This window comes from Mytilus californianus, unplaced genomic scaffold (assembly GCF_021869535.1).
Source record: "Mytilus californianus isolate M0D057914Y unplaced genomic scaffold, xbMytCali1.0.p SCAF_5, whole genome shotgun sequence".
Classification (NCBI taxonomy): Eukaryota; Metazoa; Mollusca; class Bivalvia; order Mytilida; family Mytilidae; genus Mytilus; species Mytilus californianus.
This window is the reverse complement of record NW_026262701.1, coordinates 65,070,514-65,096,467: the sequence shown is the minus strand read 5'-3', so window position 1 is coordinate 65,096,467 and position 25,954 is coordinate 65,070,514. Positions and strand designations below refer to the sequence as shown.

Sequence of the window (25,954 nt, the reverse complement as noted above, 5' to 3'; positions counted from 1 at the left end):
TCCTGTTATTCTTATCAGTTAACGCAGAGACATGTAACTATACATCTCAAGTTAACGACAATCAACTATATAAATATCTGAATCTGATGTGACTTACCGTTCATCTCTAGTGGTTCATCTCTTTCTTTTTTTTTCTCTTTTTTTTTTTTTATTTGGGCAGGAACATAAACATTGTTAGATATAATGTCCCCAGGTTTGAGGGGGGGGGGGGGGGGGGGTGGAGGTCAAGTCTATCGAAAGTTACAAAATAAGAACGTTGTATTTATGAATTTACAAGAAGAATTCTGTTCTTGGACGTAGTTTTCTCCTTTCTTTTTTTTTTAGTTCAGTGATTTAAATTGAGAAAAAATCTAGTCAGAATTTAAATCGTTCCGACATCCCCCACTTAATACTCCTCTAAAATCATGAATGGTCATGCTTCAAAATCATCAGAATTTACTTTGCATTGGTACATTCTGTATCGGTAGTGATTAACCTTGACATTTCCGGGTATAACAGAGCTTCTTGTATATTACCTGTATGTGGTTAGGTACGTCGTCCCATGAGGTCTTACGTATACAGGTTCACATTTATAATGGTTTCTGATATAACAAGGTTTTATGACATTCACACTTCTGCATGTTCTGTATACCAGTTTCTTATCTTATTTTCAGACCGAATGAGGATGTGAATATTTTCCAGGAAAAATATTGAGTCTCAAAGTATCAAATTAATTTCGGGATTTTTTTCTCTCTTGGTATTAAATCACAGAAATTTAAAGATAATACTGCTTATAGATATAAGAAGATGTGGTATGAGTGCATATGAGACAACTCTCCATCCAAGTCACAATTTATAAAAGTAAACCATTATAGGTCAAAGTACGGTCTTCAACACGGAGCCCTGGCTCACACCGAACAGCAATTAAGCTATAAAGGGCCCCAACAAATTACTAGTGTAAAACCAGGAGTATTCTTGTCAGTTAAGACAGACATATAATTATATGTATATATATATGTCTGCGGTATAGACATGGTTTATGAATGAATGATAAGTCTTACAAAGGTACAAGATATAAAGCACATTCAAATTGAACATTGATTCCGCCGGTCTGTTTCCATTCAATAAAGGCAAGTTGACGTTAAATTGATTCTGTAAAATTTTTTAAAACATCGTTGGTCAAATAGCTAAAGTATTTGTTGTGAGATGTAGAATATTTTAATAAGGACATTCCCGATTAGGTAAATGTAGATCGCTTTGGACGGACTAAACTATATTAATGTAACTGATAATTTTCTCTGCACATTTAAATATTCAAGGTTACCGATGATAATTCAAAATAGCACAGTTTTTGGTTTATACGCTCGTTTTCGTGGGCCATTTTTATTTATAAAATTATTTCATTGAAAGTTATTCAGAATTCCGATGTTACAACAAAATACTCACACATCTATTTAAAAACTGAGCTAACGCAAAATATCAAAAATATATATAACGGAGATTCAGGTATTTTGCCACCATATTCCTCCCCAAATAATTTTTTTTTCCTGTCTCAAACCCACATTTCTCTTTTATCATTTTTTTTTTATGTTTTTCAAACCGGAAAATATTTTTTGTTCTTAATTATTCGATCTCATTCCAATAAGACAAAGTTGACCTTAAATTTCCTGTCAACTTTTTAATTATCTTTCTTCAAATGGCTGAAGTATTTATACGTTGTGAGATTTAAAATATTTTGATAAGGACATTAATTCCTGAATATGTAAATAAAGATCGCTTTGGACGGACCAAATTATATAATTGCAATTGGTAATTATCTATTTCAAATATTCAAGGTTACCGATTCTAATTTAAAATAGTACAATTTTTAGTTCATACACTCGTGTTTAGAATGCCATTATTATTTATTCAATTAAATTAATTCAGTATTTCATTGTTACAAAAATATTCAGCAGTCATAATTCATTTTAAACGGAGCTTACGGAAAATATAAAAATATACCACGGCTATCCAGTAATTGTGCCACCATATTACTCCCTCAAAATAATTATATTTCTTTTTTTATTTTCTGTCTCAAACTATCACTCCCGTTTATCATTCATACGAAATGATGTTCACACCTGGAACGGTGAACCGTGACGGCTAAAATTCGCTGAGTGAAGATCAAAAGATTAGAATTACAGAATGCAAATCTTTAAATACCTTGAATTTAACCACGCATTCAACAGGTAGTCACTAAGTGTCACAGTACAATACACCTTGTATTTACACGGTACTACAGAAAATGTTTGCTAGACTGAAGTAAAAGGTGAGAATACAAACATGCATTTTTAATACACTATCAGTTAAATATGTTTGTTGAAAATATTCTATTGTATGATTTACTTTTATTACTATAATGACTATAATCATATCAGAAATCCTTAAAATATAAATCGTACATTTTATTTTTAAAAGTTGCACGGCTGATCACTTTACTTTCTTAATTATTAGTTGGTTAATAGCTACGCCAAAAGTCGTCGATGCGCTTTAAATCGCGTTATTAGATGATTAACGAACAAGACTTAAATGAGATTAATTCCACTCCCGGCATGCAAAAAGACTTAAACTACGTCACAGAAGTCAGGAAGTTCGAATAAATAAAATTAATAATTCCCAATTTTCTTCTTTATTAGTTTTCATATCCAGATAAAACTTGGTGAATATGTTTTTTATGGTATTATGAACATAATAAGATGATAAGTAAAAAATCGCGAATTTTCCCTTTAAGTGAATGGATCTCTATGAAATTTTACCACAAGGTTCAATACCACAAAAGGAAGGTTGGGATTGATTTTGGGAGTTATGGTACCAACAGTTAAGGAATAAGGGGCCAAAAAGGGGCCAAAAATAAGCATTTTTGTAACTTCCAGACATAACTTGTGTGTTAGTGTATGGATCTCTCTGACATTGTACCACAAGGTTCCATATCACAAAGGGAATGCTGGGATTGATTGTAGGGTAATTGCCTCAAAATTTTAGGAATTAAGGGCCAAAAAAGGGGCAAAAAACAAGCATTTTTCTAGTTTCATGATAAAATGCAGTTTTTGGCTTATATCTCTGAAATAAAAGCATTATAAGAGCGAATCTGACATGGGGTAAAAATGTTCATCAGGTTAAGATATATCTGCCCTGAAATTTTCAGACAAATCAGACAACCTGTTGTTGGGTTGCTGCCCCTGAATTGATAATTTTATTGAAATTTTGCAGTTTTTATACGACTGCAAAAAAATTTTTGTGGTCGTATATTGGTATGGCGTTGTCGTCGTCTGGCGTCGTCGTCATTGTCCGAAGACATTAGTTTTCGCACTCTAACTTTAGTTTAAGTGAATGGATCTCTATGAAATTTTACCATAAGGTTCAATACCACAAAAGGAAGGTTGAGATTGATTTTGGGAGTTATTGTACCAACAGTTAAGGAATAAGGGGCCAAAAAGGGGCCAAAAATAAGCATTTTTGTAACTTCCAGACATGACTTGTGTGTAAGTGTATGGATCTTTCTGAACTTGTACTACAAGGTTCCATATCACAAAGGGAAAGCTGAAATTGAGTTTGGGGGTGATTGCCCAAAACGTTTAGGAATAAGGGGCCAAAAAGGGGTAAAAAATAAGCATTTTTCTAGTTTCCAGACAATAACTTGTGTTCAAGTGTATGGATCTCTCTGAAATTGTACTGCAAGGTACCATACCACATAGGGAAGGCTGGGATAGATTTTGGGGGTAATTGCCTCAAAATTTCAGGAATTAGGGGCCAAAAAGGGGCAAAAAACAAGCATTTTTCTAGTTTCATGACAATAACTTGTGTGTAAGTGTATGGATCTTTATGAAATTGTACTACAAGGTTCCATATCACAAAGGGAAAGCTGGGTTTGAGTTTGGGGGTAATTGCCCTAAACCTTTAGGAATTTGGGGCCAAAAACGGCCTAAAAAGAAGCATTTTTTTAGAATCCAGACAATAACTTGTGTTCAAGTGTATGGATCTCTCTGAAATTGTACTGCAAGGTACCATACCACAAAGGGAAGGCTGGGATTGAGTTTGGGGGTGATGAATCATAAGGGGGTTCAAAAAATTTGGGGAGGGGATTTTTTTTTTTTTCCTTTTTTTCTTTTTTTCCTTTTTTTTTTTTCTTTTAAAATGTTTCATTTTAAGTTGGTTATTTCTGATTTATATTTAAAAGCAAATAATAATGATAAGGTAGGAGATACACACCAAACAGGATGTGTAAATTATTATATAATAAGTATTGTGCAATAGCAAGAAATTTTCAATTGCACAGTATTGCACAATAGCAAGAAATCTTCAATTGCACAGTATTGCGCAATAGCAAGAAATCTTCAATTGCACAGTATTGCGCAATAGCAAGAAATATCCAATAGCACAATATTGCGCAATAGCAAGAAATTGTCAATTGTACAGTATTGCGCAATAGCAAGAAATATTTAATTGCACAGTATTGTGCAAAAGAAGATACTTCGTATAAATTGCTTATTTCTTGACCAATTTCAATGGGGTTTTATTCTTGAATTCTTGGGGTTTTTTAATATGCTGAATCTAACCGTGTATTTAGTTTTTGGATTTTGGACCCCGTTTTTAAATTGGTCCACATTGAGGTCCAAAGGGTCCAAAATTAAACTTTGTTTGATTTCATCAAAAATTGAATTATTGGGGTTCTTTGATATGCTGAATCTAACCATGTATTTAGATTCTTAATTTTTGGTTTCGTTTTCAAATTGGTCTACATTAAGGTCCAAAGGGTCCAAAATTAAACTTAGTTTGATTTTAGCAAAAATTGAATTCTTAGGGTTCTTTGATATGCTGAATCTAAACATGTATTTAGATTTTTGATTATGGGCCCAGTTTTCAAGTTGGTCCAAATCGGGGTCCAAAATTAAACTTTGTTTGATTTCAACAAAAATTGAATATATGGGGTTCTTTGATATGCTGAATCTTGCCATGTATTTAGATTTTTGATTTTTGGGCCCCGTTATCAACTTTGTCCACATTGAGGTCAAAAGGGTCCAAAATTAAACTTTGTTTGATTTCATCAAAAATTGAATTCTTGGGGTTCTTTGATATGCTGAATCTAACCATGTATTTAGATTTTGGATATTGGACCATAATAGGTGAATGTCCAATTTAAAATTTTTAAGTTCTTAGACCACATTCATTCTGTGTCAGAAACCTATGCTGTGTCAAATATTTAATCACAATCCAAATTCAAAGCTGTATCAAGCTTGAATGTTGTGTCCATACTTGCCCCAACTGTTCAGGGTTCGACCTCTGCAGTCGTATCAAGCTGCGCCCTGCGGAGCATTTTATTGGTTATTATCTTGAATATTATAATAGATGAGATAAACTGTAAACAGCAAAAATGTTCAGCAAAGTAGGATCTACAAATAAGTCAACATGACCAAAATTGTCAATTAACCCCAGTTATTGCCCTATAAAGTCAAATTTCACAATTTTTTGTAAATTTTTGTAATCTTTTAGGTGTAATACCACCAAATCATAGTACGTCACATCCGGTTGCATACGAAAATAGGTCGAAAAAAAATATTCCCTTGAATTTGACAGTTGTAGGTAATTAATCCTACATTTCATCGCAGTAAAACATTTTTGGATCATACACATATATCTTGGGTATTTAAAAGCACCATTATTTTTTTATTTGGGGTTTCTAAAGAATATTTTGGAAACTTGAGGTTACATGGTTACTAAAGCTTGTACACAGGTTAATAAAAGGGGAAAATTTGATTGGTTAACTTCCAGTGATGGTTATTTTCTTATATGCAATGAAATGTTATGTGAAATTTTTTCTATAGTACTGGACAGGATAAAACTTTACTCATGCCAAGTATTTCTTTATTTGAAACAAAGATAAATTCTGCACAATTTTTTGAAAAGTGCAAATTTAACAAAGACTAATAGGGGTAAATCAATGGTGGTATTACACCTAATATGGGAAGCTGTTCCTGCACCTTTGACCTTGTGAGTACTCTCATGTGTTAAAATTTCTTGCTATTTAAGTGAAATATTACAAAAAATGAAATATTCTGAGTGGATTGAGTCTCCAAAACACATTTTATGAGAAAATTTCCTTGAAATAGGACTCTACCATGAATATTAGTTGACAGAACAAGCCATACTTAGTGTTTTGGGGAGCCTTTTCTCCTTATTTCTTATATTCTGCTTTAATAGAAAATTTTTCCTAAAAAATACTCTAATATATATATAGTTATAAGTAAATGAAATTATTTTTAAAGCAGTAACAACAAATTATTCAATAGAAGAGAAGCTTTTTATTCCCTCTCTGGAATGTAGCGTAAATTTAAGTTTTACGTAAGGACTTATTGAAACCTCCTTGGAGACAACTTTTATATTGATAGTTCATTCAGCTTGAATACTTCAATTACTCATTTATTATAACATTTCTATCATAAATGAGTGAAAGTTACCCCAAAATTTTTATTTATTGGCCTAAAAAGTTGATATTTTGAGGAAATGAGAGGTATAAATGTACCAAAACAGACCTTATAAGGAAGACTAAGAGGTTCATTAGTGATATTTATCATCCTAAAGTCATCTTTTGTAGCATATTTAACTGTTTGTAGGCAGATGAGATAAATATTTGATCATTTATTGGTCCATACTATATTCTATCATGATGCTGCTTGGTTTGGATCTTTCAAAGAAATTTTGCTTGAATCGCTGTAGATGTCATCTTACATTATACTAGATTTTTCTCAAACTATTGAACTGATTATGACAAAACTTGACAGGAATGCTTGAAATAACCAGTATTACAAAGGAAAAAAGTCACATTCAGTTTATTCAACAAAAAAGTCTTCTTTAGGTGTAATACCACCAAATCATAGAAAGTCACATCCAGTTGCATACGAAAATAGGTCGAAAAAAATATTCCCTTGAATTTGACAGTTGTAGGTAATTAATCCTACATTTCATTGCAGTAAAACATTTCTGGATCATAAACATAAATCTTGGGTATTTAAAAGCCCCATTATTTTTTTATTTGGGGTTTCTAAAGAATATTTTGGAAACTTGAGGTTACATGGTTACTAAAGCTTGTACACAGGTTAATAAAAGGGGAAAATTTGATTGGTTAACTTCCAGTGATGGTTATTTTCTTATATGCAATGAAATGTTATGTGAAATTTTTTCTATAGTACTGGACAGGATAAAACTTTACTCATGCCAAGTATTTCTTTATTTGAAACAAAGATAAATTCTGCACAATTTTTTGAAAAGTGCAAATTTAACAAAGACTAATAGGGGAAAATCAATGGTGGTATTACACCTAATACAAAAATCTTCTCCTCTGAAATTCCTGTGCCAAGTTAAACCAAACTTGGCCTAAATCATCCTTAGTGTATCTAGTTTAAAAAATGTATCCGATGACCCTGCCCACCAACCAAGATGCCGCCATGACTAAAAATAGAACATGGGGGTAAAATGCAGTTTTTGGCTTATATCTCTGAAATAAAAGCATTATAAGAGCGAATCTGACATGGGGTAAAAATGTTCATCAGGTTAAGATATATCTGCCCTGAAATTTTCAGACAAATCAGACAACCTGTTGTTGGGTTGCTGCCCCTGAATTGATAATTTTATTGAAATTTTGCAGTTTTTATACGACCGCAAAAAAATTTTGTGGTCTTATATAGGTATGACGTTGGCGTCGTTGTCGTCTTCTGGCGTCGTCGTCATCGTCCGAAGACATTAGTTTTCGCACTCTAACTTTAGTTTAAGTGAATGGATCTCTATGAAATTTTACCATAAGGTTCAATACTACAAAAGGAAGGTTGGGATTGATTTTGGGAGTTATGGTACCAACAGTTAAGGAATAAGGGGCCAAAAAGGGGCCAAAAATAAGCATTTTTGTAACTTCCAGACATAACTTGTGTGTTAGTGTATGGATCTCTCTGACATTGTACCACAAGGTTCCATATCACAAAGGGAATGCTGGGATTGATTTTAGGGGTAATTGCCTCAAAATTTTAGGAATTAGGGGCCAAAAAAGGGGCAAAAAACAAGCATTTTTCTAGTTTCATGATAATAACTTGTGTGTAAGTGTATGGATCTTTATGAAATTGTACTACAAGGTTCCATATCACAAAGGGAAAGCTGAAATTGAGTTTGGGGGTAATTGCCCAAAACGTTTAGGAATAAGGGGCCAAAAAGGGGCCAAAAATAAGCAGTTTTCTCGTTTCCAGACAATAACTTGTGTTCCAGTGTATAGATCTCTCTGAAATTGTACTGCAAGGTACCATACCACATAGGGAAGGCTGGGATTGATTTTGGGGGTAATTGCCTCAAAATTTCAGGAATTAGGGGCCAAAAAGGGGCAAAAAACAAGCATTTTTCTAGTTTCAGGACAATAACTTCTGTGTAAGTGTATGGATCTTTATGAAATTGTACTACAAGGTTCCATATCACAAAGGGAAAGCTGGGTTTGAGTTTGGGGGTAATTGCCCTAAACCTTTAGGAATTTGGGGCCAAAAAGGGGCCTAAAAACAAGCATTTTTCTAGAATCCAGACAATAACTTGTGTTCAAGTGTATGGATCTCTCTGAAATTGTACTGCAAGGTACCATACCACAAAGGGAAGGCTGGGATTGAGTTTGGGGGTGATGAATCATAAGGGGGTTCAAAAAATTTGGGGGAGGGATTTTTTTTTCTTTAAAATTTTCCATTTTAAATTGGTTATTTCTGATTTATATATAAAAGCAAATAATAATGATATGGTTTGAATAGGTAAATTAAAAATTTTAAGTTCTTAGACCACATTCATTCTGTGTCAGAAACCTATGCTGTGTCAAATATTTAATCACAATCCAAATTCAGTGCTGTATCAAGCTTGAATGTTGTGTCCATACTTGCCCCAACTGTTGAGGGTTCGACCTCTGCAGTCGTATCAAGCTGCACCCAGCGGAGCATTTTATTGGTTATTATCTTGAATATTAAAATAGAAAGAGATAAACTGTAAACAGCAAAAATGTTCAGCAAAGTAAGATCTACAAATAAATCAACATGACCAAAATTGTCAATTGACCCCTTAAGGAGTTACTGCCCTTTAAAGTCAAATTTTCACAATTTTTTGTAAAATTTTGTGATCTTTTACAAAAATTGTCTCCTGAAATTCCTGTGCCAAGTTAAACCATACTTGGCCTAAATCATCCTTAGGGTATCTAGTTTAAAAAATGTATCCGATGACCCTGCCCACCAACCAAGATGGCCACCATGGCTATAAATTGAACATATGAGTAAAATGCAGTTTTTGGCTTATATCTCTGAAACTAAAACATTTAGAGCAAATCTAACGGGGTGTGCTAATAATTTCTCCTTGATATGTTCCATTTTCAGAATTATTCAGTGTTACTTTTTCTATAAACCATTATTATATCTTTTCTTTCAGCATACTTATATTGGGTGAATGCCCCCCAGACTGTGCGGGTTAGTTGGGGTCAGGGGAACCCCTGCCCAAATTTTTTTTGAAGGGTGTTCCATAAAAACATCAAGCAAAGAAAGATCTACAAATAAGTTAACATGACCAATTGCCAATTGACATCTTATTGGAGTTATTGTCCTTGAAAGATATTTTCTGCAATTTATTGGTAATTTTTGTAAATCTTTTAAAAAATCTTCTGCTTTTAATTTAACTACTGAGCCAAATTAAACCAAACTTGGCCTCAATCATTATTAGTGTATCTATATGATTTTAACCTTATTTTACATGATTTCCAAAACCACAGTAGATACATGTGAGTGACACAGGCTCTTCAGAGCCTCTAGTTGTACATTGTTTTGGATTGTTTTTCACAAAATTAAATGAATATCAGAGGAAAGAATAAAATGTTGTTCTCATTGTTTAAAATTACCAATATTTCTTCTTTTTATCCAAAATAATGCAATGAATCCAATCATAACTCTTAAATCCCCCCTTTTTTACCCCATGGTAAGTTTTGCTGTGCTGCTACCACCTTTCAGACAACATCCTACATGTATATTTAATGGATACCTCTGCTTGCATTTCCTTAGTGTAAAAGTGTGAGTTTGCAACTTCTATGTGAGGAGTCTCAACCAGGTCCTGAACCAATTCAAATAACTAGTTCAGAGTCTAGTGAAGAGACCATTAATTACTTGAGGCTGAATAAAAACTAAATACAGGTTTGGGCCAAGTAAATCCACAGTTTAATTATAATTCCATTTAGATGCAAACATAATTGGCAAATATAGCCAAAGACAAAATAACATAGTTCTGCAAAACTGTGGTACTCCAAAAATTTGCCCAAACCTGTATAGTAGTGAGTAGAAATTATTTTAAGGAAGATGATGTGAAGGCTGTAGCAAAAGCATGCATCACCTGATGACGGTAAGACAAAGATGGGTCAAAATAGGATTTGTAGGCATCGCTACGCCAGTCTCCTTGAGCTTGGATGACCTCACCTGGTAGACCACACTCCCAATGCAAAGGAGGCCCCACCTCTGCGAAAACTATGACCCGAATATTGGTTGCTGTCAATACCTAAAAGGTGTAGAGCGTGTTTCAATCAAGCCAAAAAGGCTGGATATGTAAGTGGGGTAACTAAATGTTTGTGTGAATAAATGAATGCAGGACATGGTGTTGTATTATTTGGAACCATATTATGTAACAATAACAACACCCCCGCTGGACAAAATGGGGAATCATGAATTCTGGGTAGAGGGATCTCAAGTACTCTTTGTGCATATTGAATGGTCTTGGTTTTGTGGATTCTCAAAACAACCCCTTTGGGTTGAAAAATAATATCCTGCCTGCTTAAGTGCACCTTTGGGTCAAACTGGGATGGAGAAGGGATCAAAAGGTTTGTATTCCTAAGAAATGAGAAAAATGCAACTAAACAGGCTGCCCAGATAGCCAAGTCCCCAGTACATGAAAGATTGATGGTGGTAAAATTAGTCTCAGAATAGATGGGGTGATGGGTAACTTCCTATTGCTTACAGTTCCAAGGACTCTTTTTGCCCCCTGCAAAACAGAATGTACAAAATGACCAGCTAAAGGATCTGGTAATCCTGCTTCAACATGAATTATTTAATAATAATCAAATAATTTGAAATAGAGTTATATTGCAGCTTGGGAGATAAATATGCAATGTAACGGGCTGCATTCTCATTTGATAAAGGAAATAAAGGTATTGCAAACATTTTACCAAACTGTACATAAGATTTTAAATAAGTCATGTATGTCTTTTTTGTTGATTCCGCAAATGTATTACCCCGAAAATGGAGGACCAGATCATCCAGTTCCTTCAGATCCCTGGTGCCCTGTATGCCTAAACAAAAGAAAAGAAAGGGCAGCATTAATTTAGACATATGTTCGTACAATTGGGAAATAAACAGTGGCTGGGGTAAACAATATCTCATAAAAAATTCAAATGAACTCGATTCATGGAGCCTTGAAATGTGGTCTGCTAACACATTGCTAGAGCCTGGGACATGAACAGCCTTAATGTGAAAATTGAATGAGGCTGACAACCAAAAAAGTTCACTTAAAAATCCCATTAAAATCTTGTTACGAGATGTACATTTGTTAATGCAGGCAACTGTGGCCATATTATCACACAGAACAATAACTCTTTTATTTTCCCAGCTACTTGACCAGCGTTTTGCAGGTAAAATAACTGAAAAAGCCTCAAGTTCATTGATATGAAAACTAGAACAACGAGGGAAATCTTTTTCCCAATGGACATAGAACCAGTCTAAATCATGGAAGCCGCTCCCTCCGCTTCTACAAGCATCTCTTATAACAGACGTAACTGGTATCTTATCTAAAATAAGTGATTTCCCTTTGAAGGAAGCAATAAATTCTTGCCACCAAGTGATATCTGCTAGAAGTTCACCCTGGACGCGTATTTTGTGCCAGTCTTGCTTAAGACGCGTGAAGCTATTAATGATCCTGCGAAGAAATACTCTTCCGCCATGAACCACTGCGGATGCCCAATTTAATTTGCCTGCTAAAGATTGGAGCTGTGTTTTTGATGCGCGCTGGCACTGCGTTTTTGATGCGCGCTGGCGCTGCTTACACTCTGCTAAATCTTTCTCCAAGTCAGAGAGTTTTACATTAGGGAGGCGCAATTCCATAAGCGTGGAATCTATTTCAATCCCCAAAAAGGTTATTTTTTGACAAGGGCCTACAACTTTTGACCAGCTGATCAAAAAACCTAGAGAACACAAAAGGCGAACTAGTGTGTTTAGCGCTTCTAAACATCTTGCTTGTGTGGGTTCGCATATCAAGAAATCGTCTAAATATGCGACAATAGTAAAGCCTCTACGTGACATCATACGTTTGACAGCCTGAGACAACCTATGAAAAATATTAGGTGCTAATTTAGCACCAAAAGGTAATTTGCAATCATATAAAGTATGCTCAATGCCATTAGGAAAAACCCATTTAAATCCAGTAACTTGTTGACTTCGCTTACTAATTCGAACACATCTATAGGCAGATTTTAAATCAACCTTTTGCCAAAAAATAATTTGGATCCACCAATTTTTGCAGCATCATCAATAGTTTGAAACTTTTGTTTAGGAAACTCGCCCACAAGATCGTTAACGGAACTACTACTGGCCTACTACAATCATCAATAATGCGTAAACCCCCATCAGGCTTGATATGATGCCTAATTAAAGGCTAATAATTTTTGGAGTAGACTGCACAAATAAATAATTTCCATTTTCTATTTCAATTAAAATCTGGGCATGTGAAATAATGTCAAAACCATTTTCAATACCATTTAGTAAAAAGGATTTATCGAAGTCATTTTCCAGTTCAAGCTGCCAAACTTTTAGATTGAGATCACGTAAAGACTTTACCTTGAGTTTTTTGGAGGGGCACCAGATGAGTGTGATTGTGCTGAGTGATCCCGATTAAAACCTGGTACTGAACAGATGTGTTCAAATTTACAGAAGGTTGACTGACAACCCCTTCTCCCATTAAATCATCTGCATATCTCCTTCCCTGCATGAGAATAGGATGCATATCCTGCAGGTTTTGAAGTGCCTTTCCCCCAAGATCTTGAATTATTTGACATATTTACATTGTTAGGTTGCTGGAATCATGGGCGTAAGAACACTGTTTGAAGATGGGGAACATTATGACAGTGCACCAGCGAAATTTATGTTGGTGTTGTAAACACCTGTATTCTCTGTCATAAAAGAAGACAGGGACCATGTCATAACAAGAAATTAATTGGTATATGCGCTTTGTATATGACATATACTCCAGATAATTTTGTGCGGTAAGAGCCCCAGTTTCCAGCAACTTGTACATAATAGAAATATTGGCCATTGACCACTGACAAAGTGTGATTGACTCCAATTTGGGCTTTACAGGGCCCGACTTGAACACCAATTGCCACCGTTAGCATGAGAAATTAAACTTTCATTGTTATCAGATTGAAAAACATTCAAACAAACAAAGTTAATAACATCTAAATGTTTAGAGTCAACTATTGGCACCGACTTTAGGCATAATTGAGGGTCCTGCCACGAAAAAATGTCACTGACTCCAGGAACTGTACCTTTCTGTAAAGTTTCTGTTAATCCTGTCACACTCAGTTGATTGGTCTTCAGTTGATCCATCAATGCCTGGATGTATGGGTCCTTTCCGTCTCGTTGATGGGGATGTAGATCAAGTCTGCTTCCGGTTATTGAACTTCCGGCTCTGATGTCGGATTGAGGTTCCGTGTCATTTGCCGCCATATTTGTCACTCCATTTACTTGAGTTTCCTTTACAAATGTCTTCTCCACCGCACGCATTAACATCTCTTCTTGTCCTAGCGGAATATTGATTGTTTTTATGTCGTCTAATGTCAACAAAGACAACGATTCAATGCTGTTGCATCCATTCTTTAACAATTCGTCTGCGGTATTTTCATCTAGTTTTTTAGCGGTTGCCTCGCTTGCACCCTCTCGATATTCTCCATTGCTAATGACAAAAATGTGTGTTTGTCGATTTCGTTCGAAATTTGATAAATTGAATAGTCTGAATAGCGGATGTCAGCACAAGTTCACAATGATGAGCAGTTCTAATCTGAACGTGTACTTTTGCATGGTACACATACGGGCACAACGGCAGAAAAGTCACAGAAAATACAACCACTGCAACATGCGGCACAATCCAATTTTAATGACCACAAAGCCCGATTGACATCATTCTTGGTTTCAGTCAAGTAAGAGTTTAAAGTGGAAATTTCTTCGTCCAAAAGTTGGAACCACTCAGGAAATCCCAGTATAGCTTTAAATTGTTCGAAAAAAGCAAGAAAGTGACTTACATATGTGTGTTGATAAAGCACTCAATAAATAATCCAAGCGTTTATATAATAAAAAATTGGCTTCTGCATGAAACTTTGCTGCTTTCAACCACGCTAAATTTCTAACTGAAGTGAGCGCACTTTAATCACAAACCAATCAGCTAATTAGTCATGTGACTGGTTATCACTGGAAGCCCCCTTCCCATTGGTAATGCCAGTCTCTTGACCAAATAAGGACTGTCGTCCAAAGGCAGACGAGCACAGTGGCAATCCAACACCAGTCTGGCATGTAAAAATAATTATTGATCAATACCCCCCTTGATGCAAACGGCAGAGTTAATTTTATTTTGATTAATAATTTTAATAATTTAATAATAGATAAGTAATTTTGTATAAGATGTGAATAATATCAGGATAAAGATACTTTTGTTTGTGTTGAAAAAGAATTCTTATTTCTTTATTTTAATAAAAATCATGAACCACCATTGGAATTTAGTACTTTTTGTACATCAGGATTGGTTGTTTTTTTACAAATAGTGATATTTATCAGGGAAAAAATAGTAAAATTGTGTTTGCATTGTTTAAATATGCCAATATTTCTTCTTTTTTCCAAAAATAATGCACTGTTGTTTGCAATCAGTTATTTTAAATGCCTCTGAATAAATTCTTTTTATAAAATGTGAATAATTTAAGGATAAATATGCATAAGGTTGTTTTTGTTAAATAAGAATGCAATATTTTTTTAATTTTAATTGAACTTATTGACCGCCATTGGATTTTTGTACTTTTTGTACATTCTTGTGGATTGTTTTTCACAAAATTAAATAAATATCAGAGGAAACACAAAAAAATGTTATTCGCATTGTTTGATATTACCAATATTTCTTCTTTTTATCAAAAATAATGCAATGTTATGTGTAATTAGTTATTTCAAAGGCCTCAAGATAAGGTTTTTTTTATAAAATTTTAATAATATAAGGATAAAAATACTTAAACTTTTGTTTGTGTTGAATAAGAATGAAAGAATTTCTTTGTTTTAATAGAAATTATGAACCACCATTTGATTTTAGTCCTTTTTGTACATCAGGATTGGTTGTTATTTTTATACGACCGCAAAAAAATTTTTGTGGTCGTATATTGGTATGACGTTGGCGTCGTCGTCGTCGTCCGGCGTCGTCCGAAGACACATTGGTTTTCGCACTCTAACTTTAGTTTAAGTGAATGGATCTCTATGAAATTTTACCACAAGGTTCAATACCACAAAAGGAAGGTTGGGATTGATTTTGGGGGTTATAGTACCAACAGTAAAGGAATTAGGGGCCAAAAATAAGCATTTTTGTAACTTCCAGACATAACTTGTGTGTTAGTGTATGGACCTCTCTGACATTGTACCACAAGGTTCCATATCACAAAAGGAATGCTGGGATTGATTTTTGGGGTAATTGCCTGAAAATTTTAGGAATTAGGGGCCAAAAAAGGGGCAAAAAACAAGCATTTTTCTAGTTTCATGACAATAACTTGTGTGTAAGTGTATGGATCTTTCTAAAATTGTACTACAAGGTTCCATATCACAAAGGGAAAGCTGGAACTGAGTTTGGGGGTAATTGCCTCCATATTTTAGGAATTAGGGGCCAAAAAGGGGCAAAAAACAAGCATTTTTCTAGTTTCAGGACAATAACTTGTGTGTAAGTGTATGGATCTTTCTGATATTGTACTACAAGGTTCCATATCACAAAGGGAAAGCTGGGTTTGAGTTTGGGGGTAATTGCCCTAAATGTTTAGGAATTTGGGGCCAAAAAGGGGCCAAAAAACACATTTTTCTAGTTTCCAGACAATAACTTGTGTTCAAGTGTATGGATCTCTCTGAAATTGTACTGCAAGGTACCATACCACAAAGGGAAGGCTGGGATTGAGTTTGGGGGTGATGAATCATAAGGGGGTTCAAAAAATTTTGGTGGGGATTTTTTTTTTTCCTTTTTTTTCTTTTTTTCCTTTTTTTTTCTTTTAAAATTTTCCATTTTAAGTTGGTTATTTCTGATTTATATTTAAAAGCAAATAATAATGATATGGTAGGAGATACACACCAAACAGGATGTGTAAATTATTATATTATAAGTATTGTGCAATAGCAAGAAATTTTAAATTGCACAGTATTGCACAATAGCAAGAAATCTTCAATTGCACAGTATTGCGCAATAGCAAGAAATATCCAATAGCACAATATTGCGCAATAGCAAGAAATTGTCAATTGTACAGTATTGCGCAATAGCAAGAAATATTTAATTGCACAGTATTGTACAAAAGAAGATACTTCGTATAAATTGCTTATTTCTTGACCAATTTCAATGGGGTTTTTTTTCTTGAATTCTTGGGGTTCTTTAATATGCTGAATCTAACCGTGTATTTAGTTTTTGGATTTTGGGCCCCGTTTTTAAATTGGTCCACATTGAGGTCCAAAGGGTCCAAAATTAAACTTTGTTTGATTTCATCAAAAATTGAATAATTGGGGTTCTTTGATATGCCGAATCTAACCGTGTATTTAGATTCTTAATTTTTGGTTTCGTTTTCAAATTGGTCTACATTAAGGTCCAAAGGGTCCAAAATTAAACTTAGTTTGATTTTAACAAAAATTGAATTCTTAGGGTTCTTTGATATGCTGAATCTAAACATGTATTTATATTTTTGATTATGGGCCCAGTTTTCAAGTTGGTCCAAATCGGGGTCCAAAATTAAGCTTTGTTTGATTTCAACAAAAATTGAATATATGGGGTTCTTTGATATGCTGAATCTAAACATGTATTTATATTTTTGATTATGGGCCCAGTTTTCAAGTTGGTCCAAATCGGGGTCCAAAATTAAGCTTTGTTTGATTTCAACAAAAATTGAATATATGGGGTTCTTTGATATGCTGAATCTAACCATGTATTTAGATTTTTGATTTTTGGGCCCCGTTATCAACTTTGTCCACATTGAGGTCAAAAGGGTCCAAAATTAAACTTTGTTTGATTTCATCAAAAATTGAATTCTTGGGGTTCTTTGATATGCTGAATCTAACAGATTTTGGATATTGGACCATAATAAGTGAATGTCCAATTTAAAATTTTTAAGTTCTTAGACCACATTCATTCTGTGTCAGAAACCTATGTTGTGTCAAATATTTAATCACAATCCAAATGCAAAGCTCTATCAAGCTTGAATGTTGTGTCCATACTTGCCCCAACTGTTCAGGGTTCGACCTCTGCGGTCGTATCAAGCTGCGCCCTGCGGAGCATTTTATTATAACATATGCTGGATTTCAGGGAAAATATACTAAAATGTTGTTCGCATTTCTTAAAAATGCAAATTTTTCTTCTTTTATATCAGAAATAATGCAGTGTCATTTGCACTCAGCCATTAAATTAATGCGTTAAGAAAAGTATTTTGTATAAGATATAAATAATATTAGGATAAAGATACTTAAAATTTTATTTGTGTTGAATAAAAATGCAATTATTTCTTTATTTCAATGGTTTCATTGTTTGAAAATACCAATATTTCTTTTTTTTTATCAAAAATAATGCACTGTAGTTTGGAATCAGTTATTTGAATTATCTTTGGATAAGTTACTTTTTATAAAATTTGAATGATATAGGGATTAAAGGGGTACTAGCTGTCAAATTCATGTTCACCGATTTGACTCATATTCTCATGTTTGATTTATAACCATGTAAAATATTTATCCAAATTATAAAAAGTCCAAAATAAACAAACATGGGCCCGATAATATGTAGCTTCGTTTCGTGTGTATTTTAGTCTTGGCGCCATCTAATTAACTATCTAGTTGACCTCCGGAAACCTCCGATGGTCATATAAGCGATATAAACATAATTATAGATATAAATAGAAAGCGAAACTCATGCAATTGGATTTTTCTAGGTCTGTTTAATTTCATATTAAAGATTAAAGATATATGTTAATCATCGTTTTTACCTGTATAAGAATGATTTTTGTGGATCCAATCAGTCAATCAAATGATTTACCTTTGTTTTACTTTCAATGTTGACATTCGTTTCCTTTAAATAACTGAACACGCACAATGCATGCGTTATCCATCTCTAGCTAAGGGGTTAAATTGAAGTTCACATGAATACGGATTCAATGAGGTCGAATTATTCACTTGCAAGTGAATAATTCATCATCAATGTTTCTTAGCTTAATTTGACAAAATTGAACCATACTGGCTGCTAAAAGCGAATTATTATTTCATTATTTCACTTTCATTAATGATTGAACAAAAAAATCATACTTTAGATTTTTATACGCTAGTCAAATTTTTGACGGGACGTATTATGTTATACAAATGTCCGGCGTCTGTCTGTCCGTCTGTCCGTCTGTCTGTCCGTCTGTCTGTCCGGTGTAAACATGTCGCACCGTAACTTGAGAATGACTTATCCAAATTTCATGAAACTTAACATAGTTGTTTCTTATGATGGTCAAACCATCTGTATACTTTTTGGTGAAAATAAGATTAAAACTTTTTGAGTTACGGGACTTAGTAACTAAAACAGGTGTGTGTTTTTTTTCACATGTCGCGCCGTATCTCAAAAACAATTTATGATTATTGCTTAAAACTTTACACACTTCTTAGTTATATTAATCTTAAGATCTGTATACTTTTTAGTGATGATTCAAAATTTTATTTTTGAGTTATTGAGTATTTTGTTAAAAAGGGGGAGGGGTTTTTCACATGTCGTGCCGTATCTCAAAAACAGTTTATGATTATTGCTTAAAACTTTACACACTTCTTAGTTATATTAACCTTAAGATCTGTATACTTTTTGGTTTTGATTCAAAATTTTATTTTTGAGTTATTGAGTATTTTGTAAAAAAAGGGGAGGGGTTTTTCACATGTCGCGCCATATCTCAAAAATGATTTATGATTATTGCTTAAAATTTTACACACTTCTTAGTTATATTAATCTAAAGATCTGTATACTTTTTGGTTTTGATTCAAAATTTTATTTTTGAGATATTGATTTTTTTTTTTAAAAGGGGTGTTTTCACATGTCACGCCGTATCTCAAAAACGATTTATGATTATTGCTTAAAATTTTACACACTTCTTAGTTATATTAATCTAAAGATCTGTATACTTTTTGGTTTTGATTCAAAATTTTATTTTATAGATATTGAGTTTTTTGTAAAAAAAAAAGGGGGTTTTCGCATGTCACGCCGTATGTCAGAAACTATTTATGCTTATTGCATAAAAATTCACACACAAGACAACGGGCGTATCATGCGCTCATGGCGCAGCTGTTTATTTATAAATCTCATAGCTAGTGCCCCTTTAAGATATCTAATCTCTTCTTTGTGTTGAATAAGAGTGCAATTTTTTTTTCATTTCATTAAGATTTAATTACATAAAAGCCATCATTGGATATATTATTTTTGTTAGGTTGTTTCACCAAAAAATAAGCAGAATTTTGAGGGAAAATATACTTTATATTTTGTTTGCATTGTTTTCGAGTCTCCAACTTTCATATTTCTTTATTTTATTGAAAATAATACACCGAAGTTGCAATAAATGATTATTTCATTTCATTTTTCAAAGCATTTTCAGAAATTCTTTTTAACAGTCGCGATAAACACTGTTTTAGCACTCTTTGGGTTTGAAAAAATGACTTAAATATAATCGACAATCACAATTCTTTAATAATATTTAAATTTAGTTGTATCTGCATATTTCTCTTCTCTTTTATTTCTTAAAACTTTGCTGAATGATTAATAATAAAATGTCGAGCTTCTGTTCTTGAACCACTCGTATTTTTCCATGGCACCATTTTAATTAAATGAAACGAAACTAAGATTCCGTAATTTGTATGAGTTCAACATGTGACGTAGTAGAGTTCAATCCGTCAGAAAGGTCAATCCGTCCGATCTGTCCGATCAGTAAAATATTTTTTCTTATTAGTCTGACGTATTGGTGACGTGAGTTTGACACGAACTTGACTGATCGGTGACTGATCGATGACCCCTGATTGATTGCTAAAATAGTAACGCCTAAGGTTGCAAGTACTGTATTTACAGTCAACAATACATATTTATACTGACAGCAGCAATCGCAGATGAGACACAGTGTTGCACGGAATCCTTTAAGAATTTTTTAGAATCATACTTGTGAAAGTCTTATTGTTTGTAGTCCAAATAATTATAAAATTGCCTTTCCATACCATCATTGGTATGTAAATTGTTTGGACGAATATTGTGAAAATAATTGTATAATGTTCGAGATTGCATGTTAGGGAGCTACCATTTGATTTTTATGGGGGGGGGGGGCTAGGATGAAAAATGTTGTCCTGCATTTTTTTTTAGTTGTAATCTCTGTCCTGCCTTTTTATTTTTCACTCTATTTAGTCCTGCCTTTTTTTTATTAGTTTATCATGACTTTTTAACCGGATTTTCGAAGGAAATATCAGTTATTAAAATGGTGATGTACGGCGGGAGGCTGGGCGGATCTACGGGCGGCTGCCAAACAGTGTCAGCACAATAACATGAAAACGCTTTAACAAATTTTTTTCAAAGGAGTAGGTCCGGTAAGGGCCGATTTTGGCCCCAAATTTCAGGTTCATCCGATGAAAGATTTTGGACACTTTTTAAACACTTACGTGTCTACTTTAGTAGAATCAATTTATTTATGTGAAAGATTTGAACTGATTTAGTCATTAAAGACTCTCATATTCAAGCTTAAATGTTACAAATCTATCAAATATGCCATAATATGTCACTTTTCAGATGGTTTTTGTCAAAAATGAAAGTGGCCGCATTGGTGTTCATCCTCAACCTTTATATATGTTATGTATTATCATCAAATACAACTTATATTTAAATATTAAGAATGAACACAAATGCGGCCACGTCCGTTTAAGACGGAAACCGTCTAAAAATTCACTCAAATGCTAAAATTATGAAGATTTCAGTAATTTAGCATGACTTAATGATGCTAGTACCCGATAAATATACATTGTATTATCAAAAACAGCCCATATGTATGTAACAGAAGTATTCTACTTTCCAAAGAATAGCTAAAAGTTTACATTTTAACAATTTTGCAAAACTGCTATATTTTGGGGCCAAAAAGGGGTCTTACTGAACCTACTCCTTTAAATATGTTGTTTCCTGGGACTTAATGAAGGTCTAGTTCAATTTTCAAGATTTTTGTATATCTCCTTTGTGAGTTATTGCCATTTTTATTATCCAAAAGTGGAATTTTTAAATATTTTACTCTTGTTATCTTTTTTATGACTAAGCATAATGTCTTATCTCACAATAAAAATTGGGAATGACAGATTTATTTGAAAATTATCTATTTCCTAAGTGGTAATGATAATAAGCTATATTATTAGACATTTTGAAGTTAATTACATTATTAATTATTAATTAGATCTGGGTTATATCTTAGCATATAATATCATTGGAGTGACAGATTTATTTGAAAATTTTCTTTTTCCTGATAAGATCTGTAGGACTGTATATATAAAGTTTGAAATTTACTATAAGGACTGTATAAATGAAATTTGAAATTTTAGACATTTTGTAGATAGTTAAGTCTCCCCAAACCATATATATTCTTACCCCCACCCCCCTTCAATTTGAGAATGTGCTTTTATCTTGTAAATGATTGAGATCCCCACCCCTAAACCATATATATTCTTGTATTGGACAAAAAAACAAATCAAATGAAATATTTTGGGAGTCCCCGGGTTCTCCCCCACCCCCCTTCTTTTTGAAAACTTGTAAACGGTCAAGATCCCCACCCAAAACCATATATCTTCTTGTATGGGACAATAAAACAAATCAAATGAAATATAAGGTGAGTCCCCGGTGGTCACCCCCACCCTCCTCCTGTTTAAGAACTTGTAAACGGTCCAGATCCCCACCCCTAAACCATATATATTCTTGTAAGGGACAATAACACAAATCAAATGAAATATAGGGGAAGTCCACGGGTGTCACCCCCACCCCCCTTTTTTTTTGAAAACTTGTAAACGGTCAAAATCCCCACCCCGAAACCATATAAATTGTTGTATGGGACAATAAAACAAATCAAATGAAATAAAAGGCCCCCTGGGGTCACCCCACCCCATCCTGTTTAAGAACTTGTAAACGTTTGAGATCCCCACGCCTAAACCATATATATTCACAAAAAACCTAGCTTTATTTGAGAAAATGTCATGTAAATTTGACATTTCTCCCCAAAAAGTGGCAATGTCAGTTTCAGGAGAAGAGCATTTTGGTAATTCTTCCAATGGTGTTAGCTGGTAGTCAGTAAATTCCTCTTGAAGCTGTAATGTTTCCTCACTATTCAGTAGGTTTGGAAATGTATCCACCAATTTCATCACTGAAAAAAAAAACCAATAAACTTTTATGGTCTAGGTATATGAAATATATTTATGAGATGTTTTTGTTCTGTTGTTGGCTAATTTATACATATTGTAAATGAAGTCTTACCACAATCAGTTGAAACTTTGTCTTTCATTGCTGGGTTCAGAAATCCAACATGTACAAGTGTCTCATCTTTGAAAGGAAATTTCTTTATCATCTTTGCAACCACACTACAATAAAACTGTTTAACCTGCCTGAAAAAGTAAATTTGATTTAAAAATATAGATGTAGTAGAAATTTGGCCTTCAATAATAAGTTGTTAATAACAGAATATTGATTTTATTTTCAGAACTAGTTTTAACCATGTTGACTTAAATGTAGGACTATTCACAAGCATATGTTATGATACCTTCATGGTATTGAAGAACTCATATCTGTTTATATTGGTATGACGTTGGCGTCGTTGTCGTTGTCCGAAGACACATTGGTTTTCGCACTGTAACTTTAGTTTAAGTGAATGGATCTCTATGAAATTTTACCATAAGGTTAAATACCACAAAAGGAAGGTTGGGATTGATTTTGGGGGTTATGGTACCAACAGTAAAGGAATTAGGGGCCAAAAATAAGCATTTTCTAGTTTCCAGACAATAACTTTCGGAACGGTGTATGGATCTCTCTGAAATTATACCACAAGTTTCCATACCACAAAGGGATGGTTAGGATTTGCTTTGGGGGGTTATGGCTCAAACCGTTTAGGAATTAGGGGCAAAAAAGGGGGAAAAACAAAGTTGTCCTGGTTAATGGACAAATACTTTAGTACAAAACATAATTGAAAGCAGTGTAAGGGAGATAAATCAAATACATCATTTGAATTACCTCCCTTACACTGCTTTTAAATTATGTATAAATTAATGGTTAATGAACAATAAAGACAATTTAAAACAGTGTAAGGGAGGTAACCCAAATACAATGTTTTGATTACTTCCCTTACACTGCTTTTAAATTATGTTTAAAGAAATGCCTATTTATAAAGGAAGACCAGTAAAAATATCTGCAAATGTTGCATCTTTTTTTTTTACAAATAAATCCATATGAAAGATTTGACACCATATTTTAAATTCTATTATAAAATAGATTAAGTTAGCACTATGGTAAATTATGGTTGCAAATTCCATTGGAAATTTGAATTGAGATTATGACCATATCTTGAGGGAAAGAATTTTTTGGGGGAAAAGGGGGGGGGGGGGGGGGGGGGGGGGAGGGAGGGGGTAAATTTTTTCTCATTTCAGATTTCAGAAATTAAAAAGAATTATTCTTCAAATATTATTTTTTTTTCAAATTTCAAATATTGAAAAATTTCAAGAAGTAATCTTTAATTGCACAGTATGGCGCATTGTAAAATCTTTGACCACATTTATTTATTTGTTATGCCGAATCTGACCTTGTATTTAGATTTTTAATTTTGGTCCAGTTTTCAAATTGGTCTACATTAAGGTCCAAAGGGTCCAAAATTAAACTTTGTTTGATTTCAACAAAAAATGAATATATGGGGTTCTTTGATATGCCGAATCTAACCATGTATTTAGATTTTTTATTTGTGGGCCCCGCTATCAAATTGGTTCATATTGAGGTCAAAAGGGTCCAAAATTAAACTTTGTTTGATTTCATCAAAAATTGAATTATTGGGGTTCTTTGATATGCCAAATCTAACCGTGTATTTAAATTTTTAATTTTGGGTCCCGTTTTTTAAATTGGTCTCATTAAGGTCCAAAGGGTCCAAAATTAAACTTAGTTTGATTTTAACAAAAATTGAATTCTTGGGGTTCTTTGATATGCTGAATCGAAACATGTGTTAAGATTTTTGATTATGGGCCCAGTTTTCAAGTTGGTCCAAGTTGGGGTCCAAAATTAAACTTTGTTTGATTTCAACAAAAATTGAATATATGGGGTTCTTTGATATGCTGAATCTAACCATGTATTTTGATTTTTGGGCCCCGTTATCAAATTGGTCCATATTAAGGTCAAAAGGGTCCAAAATTAAACTTTGTTTGATTTCATCAAAAATTGAATTCTTTGGATTCTTTGATATGCCGAATCTAACCATGTATTTAGATTTTGGATATTGGACCATAATAGGTAAATTAAAAAAATTTAAGTTCTTAGACCACATTCAATCTGTGTCAGAAACCTATGCTGTGTCAAATATTTAATCACAATCCAAATTCAGAGCTGTATCAAGCTTGAATGTTGTGTCCATACTTGCCCAACTGTTCAGGGTTTGACCTCTGCGGTCGTATCAAGCTGCGCCTAGCGGAGCATTTTATTTGTTTTATTGTTGTGTTGCTGTCACCTTGACATATTCTTTATTTGTTCAAATCTATAGATGTTAAAATACTTTTACATTCAATTACATCATTTAGTATATATAAAAAAATTTAGAGTCAAGATTTCTTTACGTGAAAAATTTGGCCTCAGTTTCCTTTTTTAAATCATCACAGTCTACAATGTAGCTTCTATTTCTTGTGCCAACAGCAATGAGATCATTGGACAGTTGATATTCACAGTCATGGTAATTTACATTACAAATGTTCTTACAAGAAGAAATGCATTTCACCTTAACAAACTTCCCTAAAAATTTCCTCAACAGTCTGGTTATTTGTTCATGAAGAACTATGCAGCATTCACCTGAAAAAGATACAAAAAATGTAAATACAAATGGATCTACAATGTATACAATGTATACGAAACCGGGGTACTGTCTATGCGACCTCAACTTAATATCTACTAGACAGCAACCCAACTGTTTCCTTTAGTCTAATCTGGGGTAGGGTTCGGCCTATGCTTTCGCTCTAGGACTTCTATTATAGTTATGCCCGACTGGAATATTTTAAAGTTTTATTAGGTATTCTTTTTACCGGTCCATACCACCAGTTTATAAATGATTTTAGATGTGTGTTCTGGAACTAGATGTGTCTGAAGTTCAGTACTTTTTCGAGATACAGTCAGGAGTATCTTTCTCCAATGGTGGATAAAGAGGGTCTGGACTGCTCTTATGGCCAAACAGGCCGTAACCTTTGACCTTGACCACAGTCATGCTATCATAGTATCGGACTATAGTGACCAACAGGAATAACAATCTGGATCATTACAAAATATACAAGGATCTGGCGGTCTTAGTTTACAAGAGAAATCACAATCCCAAACTCAGTAGTTTTGGTAGTAGTCCAGAAATATACTACACCTGTATATAAATCTCTCAGTATTTTTC

The 25,954-nt window shown here is 33.6% G+C and overlaps 1 protein-coding gene and 1 long non-coding RNA gene across 7 annotated transcripts in view; one reads left to right on the top strand and one right to left on the bottom strand.

Moving 5' to 3' along the window:
• The window catches only part of LOC127701233 (importin-4-like), a 997,117-nt gene that overhangs the window by 202,317 nt on the left and 768,846 nt on the right, over positions 1-25,954 (top strand). The gene's annotated exons all lie outside the window — the stretch shown is intronic.
• On the bottom strand, positions 8,721-25,014 carry LOC127701255 (uncharacterized). The gene is made up of 2 exons (XR_007981958.1): positions 24,970-25,014; positions 8,721-8,936 (listed from the first exon to the last, which is right to left on the bottom strand). It is a non-coding gene; the product is annotated as an uncharacterized LOC127701255 (long non-coding RNA).